At 37.7% G+C, this 15814-nt stretch overlaps 1 long non-coding RNA gene across 5 annotated transcripts in view; it reads left to right on the plus strand.

Moving 5' to 3' along the window:
- The window catches only part of LOC130421035 (uncharacterized), a 133429-nt gene that overhangs the window by 61748 nt on the left and 55867 nt on the right, over window positions 1-15814 (plus strand). For all 5 annotated transcript variants that reach the window (XR_008906750.1, XR_008906747.1, XR_008906749.1 and 2 more), the window contains one exon: window positions 304-471. This is a non-coding gene — a long non-coding RNA (uncharacterized LOC130421035). The remainder of the gene's footprint in view (window positions 1-303; window positions 472-15814) is intronic.

Consider the following 15814-nt stretch of genomic DNA (forward strand, 5'->3'; position numbering starts at 1 on the left):
CTCTAGATGAAAGCTGAAAGATTTGACTGAGAGGTTTCGGCACAAGATGGTGTAAATGTCAGAGTTTGAATTGTGGTTTTCTGTGTTAAGCCTTGTTTAATCTGAAAGAACACAACAGTTCTGATGAGGAGAGCGTTTACTGGTCTCTAAACACCAGACTAACAACACAACTCACTTTCAGTCAACTGACACTATTCCAATACAATCCCTGTACTCTCAGCTGTGTAGATGCATTACACTGTGAAGTAAAGTAAGTGATACGTGTGTGTGATGTGTTCCGGCGTCTGATATTTTGTGTCACAGGCCATGCAGAGGGATGGGAAGGACATCAAAATCACAGAGGTCATGGATCGTTGGACCCTGCAGATGGGTTACCCTGTCGTCACCATCAGCAAGAATGACAGTATCGTCTCCCATGAGCACTTTGTGTATATGACACAGATGCCAAGATCCCGAGTTGTTCAACAAAAGGTAGTCCACCAACATAATGAGTTATGATATGAGAGGGACACTATCAGTGACGTGCATTCTTCATTCCTGTCAGTTCGTGCAACTGAAACATCTTGAAGAATATTCACATTTTAATACCTTAAAAGCATCTTAGTTTTTGAGGGTGCGATGCTGAATCCAGCAAAAAACCCACACAGTCAGCGATTCTCTGTTTTCTTGAATCAGGTCAAACTCAGACAGAAAAACCAGCGCAGTAGTAGTTCAGATGAAAATAAAAGTTTCCCAATACTACACTTGCCCAACAGTTTATAAACTGGTCTGCCTGGGTCATGGGCACTTGTTATGCTGCAATAAGACCAGCTACAACCACCAAACCACCTTTTACTGTTAAACAAAGATGACTAATATAAGCCTGCGTGTACAGATAACACGGACTTGTAAATAAAAGGAAGATCTAACATCGCACACACGCATACACACACACACACACACACACACACACACACACACACACACAAGCCATCAACTAAATATTAAACTGAATATGAAATTAAATTAACGATTAAAATGACTGCACGATCCACTTTTTCGGGAAAATCGTTAAATCGTCCTATATAGTGTTGTTCTATAGAATTCGTCAACATACTTGCGATAGATTACGCCATGTAAACAAGCTCGTATACGTTGCTTGTGAATTCAGTAAGATTAAGTGACGCGGTCAGTGAAGATGGAGGGAAAAATGGAGGACTTGGTCCCTAAAAAAAGTCCTCCATCAGTAATAATGAAATGGTTTGGGTTTTCCCCAATTGACACGGCCCAAACAATGTTTGGCAATGATAAGATTCGAGCGTCGTAAGGCAACACAACGAACCTTTTTAACCACCTCAAAATAAAGGGACTGAAAGAGTATGCCGACAGTCAAATTATAAAGGGATCCCACGCGAGTAAATCAGGTACAACCAAGTATACAGAAACTACAAGGCTTAAACAACGACTTTAGCGAAAGAACCATTTGAGAAAAAAAAACACATATCCGTATGACAGAATGAACAAGCGCTGGAAAGATGTCACTGACGCGGTCGCATTTTACCTGGCCAAAGACATGATTCCCATAAAGACTGTGGTAAATGAGGGCTTTAAAAAACTGCTCAAAGTCGTAGATCCACGTAAAGAAATACCCAGCCAAAAATATTTATCCTCCACGCCCATTCCACAGCTTTACTCCGAGTGCCGCAACAAGATGAAAAACAAAATTCAAAATGTAAAGTTTTTTGTTAACAGCTGATTTATGGTCTTGCACTTGCATTAAATATTAACTTGATTAAAATATTCTTCATAATATAAATGGTAAAGAGTATATTTTTATATGGGGACTTAGTTTGGCTGTATTGAAGCCCCTTTAATTTGCAAAATAGTCTTAAAACCAACTTGAAGAAGAACCGCGATAAAATCGTGAATCGTGATCTATCTGGAAAAAATCGTGATTTGAATTTTTTTTCTAGATCGCCCACCCCTAATAGATATGTTTAATTTTTTTCATGAATGAATCTGAAACTCTTCTGATCCCTGTTAAAATTCCTCCTCCACGTGGATTAGACACTGTTAGCTTCAAACAAATAACCTCAAGAAGTAAATTGTCGTGCTGCTGTTTTTATTTGAGTGTTAGTGAGTGTTTAAAGTGTGTTGCTCTTTTTAGACCGTGACACATAGTTTTATCAACTTCTGAAGCGTGAAGTTCGTAAAAAAGTGTGGGATGTAATCTAGTATTTAGTTTATCTGAACTCTTTGATTTAAGGTGGTCCAAAGTACATTTTTGAAAAAGAAATTGAATGATTGAGTGAGTGAGATTAAAGCAATCATTCCTGTTCTTCAGAACGGCATAATATGCTGTCTGCCGATGTAGGTTGTCATAATAATTTTTCTTCTGGGCGTTTACATTGACTGTATGATGCTTAATATGAAACACCCAGGCGGACATCTGTTAGTGAACCTTTTCTAGAGTTTCATTTGTTCAGGGCAGACAAAGCCACCTTCATCTTGAACCTTTCATCCCACTCAAGTTGCAGAGACGTTAGAAGCAAAGTCACAATAAGAAACAATAGGAAAGCTACTGCACAGTATGTATGAGTAGGTGCCATATCTTTCCTCTTTCGACCCTCAGATTGGATGTAGAGCTGAGAATCAGACAACCTGCCAGAATGCAGAGGGATTTGGCACATGTGGAAATGTTAATGTAAAGGTGTAACAGCTTGGTTGAGGTTTTGAGACAGTATGCACTTTATTAAATTCAGTGGAAAATTAACCGTTCGACTCTATGTGCATTAGATGGATTGCTCTTTAGTGATTTTAAGGAGCCTGTGGATTGTTAAGTTAAAGTCTAATGTAAGCCTACAGAGATCAAATAAACAGTGCTTTTGGTTGAAAGTGTTGTGAAATTTTCATCACGTATCAGGCAACAGGGTCCCTCGTGGCTTATTATAATCAGCTAAAGCCAGTCCCTATTTTTCTTGAGGTATTATAACACCCGCAGAGAGAAACAGTCAGACCAAGACCTTACAACCAATTCAGTGAGAGAGCGAGCGAGAGAAAGTCTGAGAGAGAGAGTAAGGGTGGATGGGGGTTAATTACAGTGAATTTTAAATGTAGATACAGACCGCAGCTGTAAGACTTCTATAACACTGAGATCATTTTAATAGCTTAGACGTTTTTAAGCTTCATTGCAGTTTATAAATTGTAGAGTTTTAGTCTGTGAAAATACCAATTATTTTTGACCAAATGAATAGTTTCAGCTCTAAAATCTGATTTGGTTGATCACTAATCTGCCTCCAATTTTTCACTCGTTTCAAGTGAGGATACCATTTAAACTATACTATTTTTATTTATGAGCGCTGCTTATTCAGATCACATATTTAAGCAAAACTTTTCAAAACATATTGCCACAGTCTCCAGGCACACAAAATCTCTGACATCAATATTTCAATAATTTATAAGAAATAAATCGCATCTATGATTTCTTTGTGAAGATAAAGGTTAGGATTGTGCTTTTCTGTAGTTTTACAGCACGATATTAGTATATATTAGCATTTTTTGTGGTTTCATTTGTCATCTTGTCATTTCTGTTTTTATATAATGTGTGACACCACGTGCACTATTAAAGCCTTATATCTGTGATAAAATCTGTCTTTTGGTTTATTGCTGTAATTTTTCAAACTAGTCTATTAAGAACCCATAAACTTTATATGACACCCACATATTAGTGAGCCCTTCGCACTTCGCTAAAACTCTTAGCTATAAGGCAGAATTCCCGAGGGATGTACAGTAAATAACAATGATGACAACAGACGCTTCCATAAATGAACATGAGCCACCAAATTACCAGCCTGTTAAGGACTTTTATTTTATTTTGTGTTCTTCTCTTATTCATTCCCACTGATAAACACAGATTTATGTAAATGTATCCGTGTGTGATTTTATCTCAACACAGATGTTTCTGTTATTACAGGAATTCATAAGCATTGTTAGCATGCTCATGTACCGCAGTATCTCCCTTTATGTGTAGGCATATGGTTTCTCAATAGCAGGCTTCATAAATCTTAATTTTATGTTCCTAAATGTGCAACTATGTACTTTTTTATCACGCTTCCCACAATTATGTTTTCTTTCAACATTTTCTTGAATAGTTTGGGTGTTGTTTGGAATATGACAAACAGTGTTGTCTGTTTTAATGCAGCTTCTGAAAGTACATTTGTGTAATGGTCCTCATTATGAAACTTTTTATGTAATCCACACATTTTTACAATGGCTCTATTTCCAGATACCCACCATCTCCGTAATCATATCATTTTGCGTGAACAAGCACCCTATCTTATATTGATGGAGTCAAAAGATGGAGCTAAATTCCAAGAGCCTGAATTCAATTTGTGGCTGAATGTTCTGTGATACTAAGTGCTGTGAGCTCCCATCATTTTGTGGCCATTTACTGCTTCAATTTTTGCTCACCTTTCCTGAAAAAGGCCCTCATCAGGGCTACATGCATATGGTACAAAAGACCAGTCAAGAGTGAATCGAGTCAATGACTCGGAGAATGTAGCATAGAGTCTCCATTTATGTACATTATCTCACAGGTCTGACACTTCCAATCTGATCATTGATGTTTGGATGCAGCCTGGTTCACTATGCACTTTATATCCATTTTGAAATAGCACTTATTGTTGAATTTGTTCTCTATGATAAACCACAAGGTCTGACCGTAAACTCATATAATTCAGTATTGTGTAATATAATGTGTTTTCGTAACAGAGAAAATGTTTTCTAAATGACAAGGAATGTACAATTCTACCAATTTGAAGGATTAGATGACCCGGAAATCTATATTTTGTCATCATGTACCCATCATTATTTCATTCAAAACCCATATGACTTTTTTAATGTTTATGGAGCTGAAAAGAAAAGGTAGTATCATTATGTTGAATTCACCCAGCCAAGTATTAATGTATTTATCTTGTCTTGACTGGTGGTTATCACCATCTAGATAGTCTGTGTTAATCTTTCTTTTTCTGCTCTTCCTGCAAATCTTTTCTGTATGGAGTATACAGTAGGGCCAGTCTGATAGATTATGTCTTTAACCTGGCGAATTGGGTCTATTTGTTACATGGCTTCTCTGATAATAAGTAGTGCTGTCAAAAATAATGTGTCAAAGGGATACTCCACTTAAAAATGAAACACATCTTGAAATACTCCCCCCAAGCTGTTCCAAATGGAGGAAAAGATATTTGGAAAAATGTCAGCAACTGACATTTCTGGGATATCTTTGACTGCAATAGTAGGAAAAATTAAAGTGGTATTAAAATGGACACCAGAACTGTTTGATTTCCTAAATTCCTAAATTTTGTGTTCAACAGAACAAAGAAAAATAGATGCAATAGCAAACTCCCAGCGAACTGTACGGTCAATTTATAAATGATTATTATCAGCTTACCATTAGGAATCATGGTAAATTAAGGAGATTTTTCAACACAGATTGTTTATGTACTTGCTCAATAAAAGATTTGTTAGGGATGCACCGAATGTTCGACAAACATAATTATTCGATCTGACAATAGCCTTGCTCCTGACATCACTCGACTACTTTTTAGTATTCTGGGTTTCAATAAATTCAGTTTCCACTTCGGCCAAGAATATTTATTCGAGTGCATTCCTACAATTTTAATTTATGATCAGAAATGGATTTCTAACCAGAAGTTTGCAGTTTTAAACTTTCTATGAACATGCCATACTGAAGAAAAAGACCTTAGTAGGATTTAATTCTTAAAAGGGACGCCCATTTTAATGCATTATGCCCCAAAAAATCTTGAAAAAGCAGTCCATTACACTAGTTCAGAAAGTCAGATCTGCAAAACCTCAGTTCAGCAATTATTGGCAACTGTCGTCAGTTTCTTTTCAGCATTTCAAAAACACCTACGCTTTCCTTCATCAAGGTGAGACCTTGCTACCAAAACCCTCTCTGTTCCTCCAATGTGTTCTGCAGAGCTTCATTTGCCGGAGGGTCATACAGGTCCACTGCCTAATGTGAGAGGAAGGTGAATAGTGACACTGATGGGATTGAGAGAACAGAGTGGTTCCTAAAGAAATCCTCTCTGACAGAGTTACTCTGAGGTTGCCACGATGCCATTAGTTCTTTTAGTAACAACTGCTCTCATTTGTCCTTCTTGTTTACCAAAACTATAAAGAATTTAAAAAAAGATTTGCTTTTTTAAATATCACTAATGAACTTTTCTAAGAATTTAATTTCCTGGTATGTAATGACCTATATTCAGAAACTGCCGGCCTGTGCCACTGCTTTCTACAGATTACGAAATTAATTCACTGTGGAGATATGCTCTCAGCCCCTAACCAACTAAATGAGGAAGCTGCCAGATGTTCTCAGTCTTTCTGTTCTACTAACATTGCCACTGTTCATTATACTGAAACAACAGGCTTATCTGCCAGCACTGTGCTGCTCCATGCTGAGCTGAACCAGGGGTTTAAGAGCTATATAATTGTTTTTATGGACATGGGTGCCACATGGCCAAAATTGTTTTCTTAGCAGACAATTTGCATGTTTATTTAAGTAGGCCTTATTTGTTAAGAACTAAAATCCTTTTGTCTTTAGTTTTATTTTAGTCTGCTTAATACTGCTTCCTCTGTGGTTTACAAATAAGCTTAATGAAAGAGAGCGGATGTTAGCAGGCTGTCTTATTAAACCTCAGGGCTCAAAAGTGTGGAGGTGGTTATTGGCTCCTAATTTACTTGAGAAGCGAAAATGCCATCCTGCCTATTAAATATGGCATCCACATTAATCACACTGTGGAAAAGGCTTGTTTTGCTGTACGTTACTGGGATGAGAATGCTTGTTTAAATGACTGTGGAGACAAAATGGCCATTGCTGTATTTGGACAGTGATTTTACCTCATTAAATGTCCATGGTGTTCACGGGAATTAGTCACACAGTTTAATAGCACTGCCTCATATTGTTCAGTCAGCCTTAATTGGATCAACAACAAAAAATAAATAGGGTGTTAATGCAATTAGATTTTTCATAGAGATTCTATGTTGTATTCTTTGGAGCACCAAATCCAAACCTTGGGTTAGGGTTATGCTACTTTTGCCATCAAATAAAAGAGATCAAAAAAAGTTTGTTCTCACACAAGGAATTAAGACTTCATGGCCTTTTTCTGTGTTAGGACATTATATTGTGTATTTCATGTCATGAGGTGTGGATAAGTAACTTAAAAAAAAAAAAATTCTTACAAACTCCTATATACAATAGTCACTCAAAAGCAGAAGAAAATTTAGAGCACTTTAGTAGCATAGGATTAGGGGGATAGGATGGTGGAGCAAGGCTCAGTTATCCAGGGAGGCAAGCAGAATGAGAGGGAAATGTGCAGCTGGGTCCGACAGGAACTAGCTGCGAGAAGATGTGTCTTGTGAAACACTGGCTGTGCCACGTAGGAAAATGAGACACAACAAAAAGAAAAGAAAATCCTGACACCACCCCCAGCTAACTATTCAATATTATTAAAAATAATTATATGACACAACAACAACGATAATAATAATATGACAACAACCATAATAAAGATAATAATAATTTAGAAAACAGAAGCACAACAAGACCAGCAGAAAAGCTGAGAGGACCAAACAAGATGAACACACATCTAGCTGTGATTTTCCCCAAAATGAAATGTGTGTTAGGTGATTCTGTCGTCTAGATTTTAATGAGTCCATTTTTTAAGTCACATCACCTCCCTTCCTGTCTGACCTATGATACTGAGGGCTTTTGTACCCTGCATGAAATAATGAGAAACGACAAATTCTTTCTCTCCATTTTAATCTGACGGAACAACTGCACAGGTGCACATTATAATGCTACATAAATATAATATCCTTTATATTTAAATATCATGCACTAATTTGAAAGAGCATAAAAGTATGTTGCATGAAGTTTACTTAAACATAATTAAGTTGGTTACAGTAAGGGATGATAAAAATCTTAAAGCCTAAGTATGCGTTATCAATAGAGGTAGTGACTTCTGCTTTAGCGAACACCATTGTGGTCTCAAGACTCTTGGGAAGTCTCATCTTTTATGTGCTTTTACTGAAAGGCCTCTTGTCTGTTTCTCTCTAACGATAGGGCTTGTCCGAAAAAACTGCAGAGGAAAAAAGTAGTAGGTGTAGAATGAAAATGAATGGAGGTTCAGACAAAGCCTTTGAAAGGATTCTGGGATTAATTGTATCCGTCTCATTTGGCCTGAGCTCGGGGTCCCGCTGAAATATTTCATTCATGGTTTAATGTGCTGCTCTCAATGATAGTCTGATGGCTTTGATCTGTGCTGTTAGTGCTCATCGTGTCTGTATTTTCAGAGATTTTATGGATTTATGCAAAGTGAAACACGACTGCAGCTGTACATTGAAAGTTGTTTTTGTTTTTACAGCACATTATGACTCCCCACGCAAAGCAGAATGCCTGGCAGTTATTCTAAACGTACCGTAATGAACGAAATGAATCAAAGGCTAATGATTTGTCTACATTTGTGTACCAGAGAGGAAATATGCATAAAACCAGCCTCCAAAACTGTTGTTTGGTGTAATGTTTTTTACACTCGCTTTACTCTGCTGATCGCCTCACACTTGTCTCAGGAGAGTTTTTGTCCTGGCATGTCACACTTTAGCTGGACAAAGTCCTGGACCCGACAGAAGAACACAACCTCTTTAATGTAACTTCATTCCTGATCTCAGATCGGTTCAGTGTTCTAGTGTCTTGACAAGTGCGATAACAAAAACACATTTCTGGCATCACAGATTCGCTCGTCTTCTCATACATCCGTCCACAACATGTTCAGACTCTAAACTGTACAGCCATGTATTAGGATTTCAAACACTTTTATGTTTCAAGAAACCAAAAAATCATGTTTACAATACATATTACTTTTTTTGTGTCTGTATTCTCATCGGATTCTGCTCTATTTTTCTTTTTCAATGTTTCAATTTCCCATTGTTCTTTTCTTTTCTCAAGATTATGTTCTTAAACAGGTGTCACCAAAGTATCACAAGATGGACTCCTCATGAAGCCCTCAATAGTTCCAAACAAATAAGTGCTGTCAACCTTTTTAAATGCAGTTTAGTGGGACAGATAACTACAGAGCCCTTTTAGGGACATGGTGGTGGAAAAAATATGAGAAGGAAGAGAAAAATATTTTTTAAAGCTTTTGCGTTATCTCGCAACTTCCCTAGCAAAGATATTTGCTTTATCTCGCAAAACATTCAAAAGTGTCCTGTTGTCCTGCTCTGTACATAAATAATGGAGAGGCTCATAGTAGATTCCCGGATCAATAACTCGTGAGCTAAACGTTGTTATAACACAAATAACACATAATTCCTTAGACAATGATCCACAACCTAGTCTTCCTAAAAACGAGAATGTAATTTGATATCTATATGAATAGGCAACATGGACAAGTCCGAAGGGACCGTCTGCAAAATGACTATAATACCCCGAAAAGCAGTACTTCAAATATGTTACACACTGTAGTGTCACCAAATTAAGTTTACACATTAATGCTCTCCAGCTGAATTTAAAGTAGCTGGTTTTAGTAAAACTACGTACAAAATGTAGCATTGAAGTAAATTACTATTTTTAGTAGCCTAATAATCTAAGGGTTTTGCACTTTACAGACGATCCCATTGGTCTTGTCTCAGCCGGCTCCCGCCTGAGATCAATACAAGGATTTGTGGAAAATTAGGTTAAAGTACATAGTTTAAGTTACATAAAATGAGGTGTCATTTGTGTTATAAGAACGTTTAGCTCATCAGTTATTGGTCCGGGAATCTGCGACTATAGAACAATGTTTATTTACAGAGCTAGTCTCAAACTCTGCCAATGGGACATTAAACATGAAGGAGTTGTCCGAACTCGCATTATGTTTCGAGAGAACGCAAAAGGTTTGTGAGATATCACGAATATCTTTGCGAGGGAACGCAATGTTTCTTTGGGGATTTTTTCCACCGCCTTGTCCCTAGAAGGGGTCCGACGATAACAGAAACAGTATTTGCATAAATTTAGCTAAAATGTAGAACATTGTGTACACTGATTACTACGTTGACAACATGTAAAGCAGATTTATCTTGGGAGTATTATGAATAAAGATCATTCTTTGTGTTTAATTGTAAACATTTAATTTTAACTGCCAACTCGTTTAAATGTAAAAACATGCACTTATTTGACCAACTGTACAGCAAATGCAATTTCTGAGACCCCATTCTATCTATATATTTGCCCTGACTAAGATCTACAATGGTGTCACTTCTGCTTGACCCAGAGGTCTATGTGAGTTTCGTAACTCTCATGTTTACTTCCTCTGACGGCTCCTTCATGCAGGCTGCTTATCAGACCCAGTGAGTTTCTCTCATTATAGAACGTTTTTTGTTTCCTAACTGAAAGAACAGAATAGCGAATGTAAGCCAGACATTTGGATTGACATCATTAGATCTACATTACCGAAATTTCCCCTTCTGTCTTGTTTCTGAATTTTCTGAAATTCTTCCTTCCTGGTGTCTTTCAGGTATTCTCTTCAAAGAGTTGCAGAGAGGTCATGCATGCTCAAACTTTTCCTCTGCAAATAACAGCCAAAACTTTTAGATTTCATACAAGCACTAATATTTACTATTTTTATCAGTTTCCTTTCATACCTTTCTTGTGTTTTATATCTCTAACATAACTGGATCTCTTTTTTATTCAGGGGTTTTTGCCTGTATTCTTGCTTTAAACACACATGATTCACACATTTGGTTGGATTCAGATAATTAAACTGTCCTGCAGGTGTGAAGTGAGTCCGGTATGAAGTTTCTTATCATATCAGAATAGATAACTGTGTATCAAGCTCAGAAATATTACGTCATACCTCCAACACTTTTTTTTTTACAAGTTGACCATGTTATCCATGAGAAGCCAGCACGCTTAACATTGCATGGATGCAGGAAATAGTGTTAAATCACCTCTTTAATGTTACTGTTGTCTGTAATTGTGATACTGGGTTGCCTAGTGGTCCATATTTTGTGGCGCTGCGAAAAGTGTACAGTTTCGCCCTGACTTAAGTTCTTGAATTGGGTTTTGTCTTTGGTGTCGGGATCTAGGCACATGCTCAGGCTCTAATCAGTTGTTCTTGTGTGGGAGCAGAGCTTTTGAGTATCCTTGAGACCATGTGCTCTTTTTGTGTGCATAGAATCTGGATTCTTCTATGTTTGGCTTGCTGTTGTCACGGTCTCTGCGGTTGGTTTCTGCCTGCAGAACACCCGACAGTCAGATGAGTCCTTTATTGTAATTTCGTCGACGGTAAAGTTTGAATTCACTCGTTTTTTCTTTTAGCTGCTCTGTTAAACAAGACATTAGCTTTACATGTGTGGCAATTTTTTATCTGTACGCACCACTTGGATTTGACCATTTTATTTCTTACTCGTCTGGTTTTCTTTTTTTTTAAATCCCAAACTCCCAGAGGCTTGTGTGGATCATTCAGAATCAGCAGGTCTTTATTGCTCTTTGTTTGAGCAAATCATAAGTTCAGCCACTGCAACACCGCAGCTCCTCCAGGGGTTTAATGTTATTTCTTCTTCTTGTAGGAATATTACATGCATGGACTCTCTTAATATGGCTTAGAGCTTTTTTCTCTATTGAAGGTCTACTTCTATAGTTTTTTGTGCTTGCAGATTATAATATAGATTCATAAATTGTGTGATTCTATAGATTATATTGCACCATTTGAATTCTACCCTCAAGCAAAGATGATGTTTTAACACCTGTAATTGTTTGTAACTATGTTCTTCATGACGAAAAAAAACCTGGTTTGTGATTTCTTACCGCAGAAGACAACTTCATATAACATCCCAATTGTAACTGAGAATCAGTTTCAGGGCGATTCTACAAAAGTGTGTGAACACTGTTGTGCTCCCTCAAAAAGACCTCAGTTTATTTAACTTTTGGTCCAGTCCGACATAGTAAATGCTTTACCAAAGGCATGTGCTTGTGCAGGAACTGTTTATTGAATGGTAATCTATAAAGTTGTGTTTGGTGATGCTAGAAATACACATCTGACATTATGCATGTTTTTATTCTTTTATGGCTGTTACAGCAGTAGCGATGCGAATACATAAAAAATATGCAATAGCAATACTCACGTGTTAATTAAAACATAGCATATGGTGCTACACTGTCTTTCGTGATAGCAACACTTTGTGATATAAAAAATCTGATGGAGATGTGTCGAAACGCATGACAGCTGTTGACTCCCTTTAGGAGTTATTAAAAAGTGTTGATATACAGTATAAAGCTCTGCTTTGATTCCATTTTGTCATCATGATCATTATTTTTAAAAAGCTGTTTCCCTTCTCTGTTCAATGCGAGTCTTTGCTAGAGATACATCATTAGTTACTCCAAAATGATTCATAAATCTTTTACAGAGCAAAGTTTGGTTGCTTTTAATGTATGTGTATATGTTATGTATATGACCTGGCTGTGTACAAGAAACGAGTTTGAAATAGAATATTTTACTTTTGTGTCACTTCTGGTAGAAATTCTGTTTTGTGTTAAATTAATGTATTTCTATTTTCTTAAATGGTTATTTCCAGTCCTTGATATTGATTGGTCAATAGCTATGTTTTATTCACAAGCACAGCCTCATCTATTCGTTATTGCTTACAGATCAGTTGGTTTTGTGGCATTTTATTCTTCAGTTTTTTTTCCCATCAGTATGATTGCATGTGCAATGTGACCCTGTCTGTGAAGACCCAGTTAGAGTCGTGATTTTTGTGATTTACTGTTTGTAACATAAAAGCATCCTACACCATTTAAAGAATTTATGGAGAGTTTGGTTCCAAAATTAAATAACTGAAATTTGTCATGTTTTTATCATGTTGTCATGTTTTTATCATGTTGTCATGTCTTACGGCATATTTTTTTAAGTTCAAAAGAAAATCAAAGCAAACCAAATGCAGTTTGATTGATTTTAATTGGAATACACAATAAAAAAACATGATTTTTTATCTCATTTTGGAACCAAACTCTTCATATATGACTCGGATATCTTTAATACTGCCCGAGTAATGCAATGCCAAAAATTAAAATCATATTGAAATCAAGGTCACAAATTAGGTTTAAAAGAGTGATTTCTTAAACCCAGATTAAATCTTTTCTGTTTCTATTTAATAGACAATCAATTTCAGGCATCCCTGTCTGTATTTGAAGTAAAGCAGGTGTCAGTTAAAACAGAGCGCCTTAGAACTCCAAAGGTGAGAGATGTTTGAGATATTTAATCATAACATGTCAATCTTTCTTAGAAATTCATTGATTTTAGCCGCATTTATATTTCTCACAGTATGAACAAGCGAGACCTCAATCTCACGGTGAAAACTGACTTGAGTTGTTGACCTAGAATCGCCAGAAATGACATCAATGGTCTTTCACACAGATCCATCTGAGGCAATAAAATCGTCAAGAAAAAATGTTCACACAATCTTAAAGCACTGAATTCATGAACTTGTATCCAGACTAAAGGACGTTGCACATACAATCTGAAATCGTATTTAGCGCTCGTTCGTACGGTGTCTCGATTTGTCAAAATGTCTCTCAAAATGCTTACTACGGATGGGAAAACGCAGAAAATCTTTTTTTATGACGACGAAAACATCAGGAGAAGTGTGTAAATGTGATTGATACAACTTGAGGTCGTTGTAGTGGAGTAGGCGGGGCGAGACCGTGGTTCGAGTCTGGTGAGTAATTGTGAATTAGCGCCAGCTGTGCGCACACCGGCCTCGAATCACGTAGGAGATGGGAGCATATAAAAGGAACGAGCGACCGGACCGTCGAAGAGAGAGGACCGAGCCCGAACTTGTGTTATGTTGGTATTTGTATTTGTATTTATATTTATGTTTTGTTCGCCGGCGGTCGTCCGTGAGGGGCCGCCGGCTGTTATATTACTTTATAAAATGTTTTGAATGTCTTCCGGTTCCCGACACCTTCCTTCCATGTCTGAATTGTATTACAGCAATGTTGTTGCCTAAAGTGCTTTGCAAATTGAAAATACACATATAACCAACATACACGTTGAACTATAGAAATTCAACAATGCTGTCCAAACTGAACACAGCCTACATTTACCCTTTGAGTTACTCATTTGTTTTAAAGATCTAAACGTTTTCTAAAGGTTTCAGATTGTCTTATTATAACTGGTAACACTGGTAAAACGGTTGCTTAATATGTTTTATCAATATAGTGAATCAGCATTTTCAGAAAGTAATTAACCTGCAAAGAGCAATTCAAATGCAGACAAAGCCATTCACTCTTCATTGGTGCGAAATATCAAGTAGATCAAAAATGTCAGATATTTGAAATTTTTCACAGTGTCACAGACAGCTGCAGTTTTTCTTTTACCATAGGACTGATATCTCTATTGGAAAATACATTGTAAAGAAAGCAAGGAAATGAGGGAATGACGCCGGTGACGCGAGTGATAATGAGTGTCAGCTGCGCATTAAACCGGTCTCATATTTTTCACAGAGGTGATCGGAAGCATAAAAGGACCAGTGACAGGAGTGTACGACAAGAAGGACCAGACCTGGATTTTATTTTGTTTGTGTGGCCGGCAATCGACGTGAGGGAGCTGTCGGCCCTTTACTTTCGTTTGGTTGTTTGTTTATTTGATTAAAGTTGGAGCTTCCTTCCTTCATCCTTCTATTATTCTTGGAATTGTGTTACATTGGTGCCGAAACCCAGGAGGAAAGAGGGACATGCTGTCGAAGAGCCCTCGCTTCTGAGGGAGATCAAGGTGCTGAGGAGTTCGGGCAGGTTGGACGAGTGAAGTCCGCGAGTGGCTGCACGAGGCAGTGGTGCTGAAACGAGGATTAGAATGGGACTGAGACCTCGCTGCCATGCTCCTGGGCCGAGGTGAGGTGCCTGCCATTCAAGAGGGAGCAGAGGAGTCGCCGCCAGAATAATTCTTTCTCTCTCCCCACTCTCGTCTGTCGCTCCTGGTGCTTCCGTCTCCTTTTCTCTCATCTGTCCATACACCCAGGTGCTGCGGCCGCTGAGACTGGCCCGCTGGGAGTAGAGTACAGTCTCGTGGGTATCCCCCGGCCTGTGAGGGGCGTTGGGGGTATGTAACGAGCAAGGCAGGACAAGAGCCGTGAGGGAATGATAACGCGAGTTGCACCGGTCTCAAATCTCTCACAGTGGAGATCAGAAGCATAAAAGGACGAGCGACAGGAGTGTACGACAAGAGAGGACCAGGCCTGGATTTTATGTTATGTTTTATCATGTTTGTGTGGCCGGCAGTCAACCGTGAGGGAGTTTTCCGGACTTTTCCTTTGTTTTTTTTGTGTAAGTGCATTACATCTAAAACAAATGATAATACTCGTTTTAGCCTTTTCATATCACAACACTCCTTTAAGTAAGGGACAATGTACAGGCTGCCGGTTGTTATCGCAGTATTAAGCCGTGATGCGAAGCAGAGGGTGTTGTATCACATTGAAGGGGCTTATTCCGCAATAACAGCCGACTGCTTGTACATTATGCCGCTAATTATACAGCTACTTGTGACATGAGACCTTTTTTTTGAAGACCTTCCTCAAGGAAAAGCCGTTTACTTTCGGTTTTGATGTAAGAAACGACGTTCAGATGTCACGAACAGGCAATTTGATTTAATAATTTGATAATATAACGTCATATATGTTTTTAAAAAATATATTTAAATTTAATTTGTCAAAAAAAACTTGTAAAAGATTTTTAGAGGTTGTTATCTGGGAAAAACAAACTTGAAAATGTTGCGACTGGCCAATC

The sequence above is a fragment of the Triplophysa dalaica genome, chromosome 5 (genome assembly GCF_015846415.1).
Source record: "Triplophysa dalaica isolate WHDGS20190420 chromosome 5, ASM1584641v1, whole genome shotgun sequence".
Taxonomy (NCBI): Eukaryota; Metazoa; Chordata; class Actinopteri; order Cypriniformes; family Nemacheilidae; genus Triplophysa; species Triplophysa dalaica.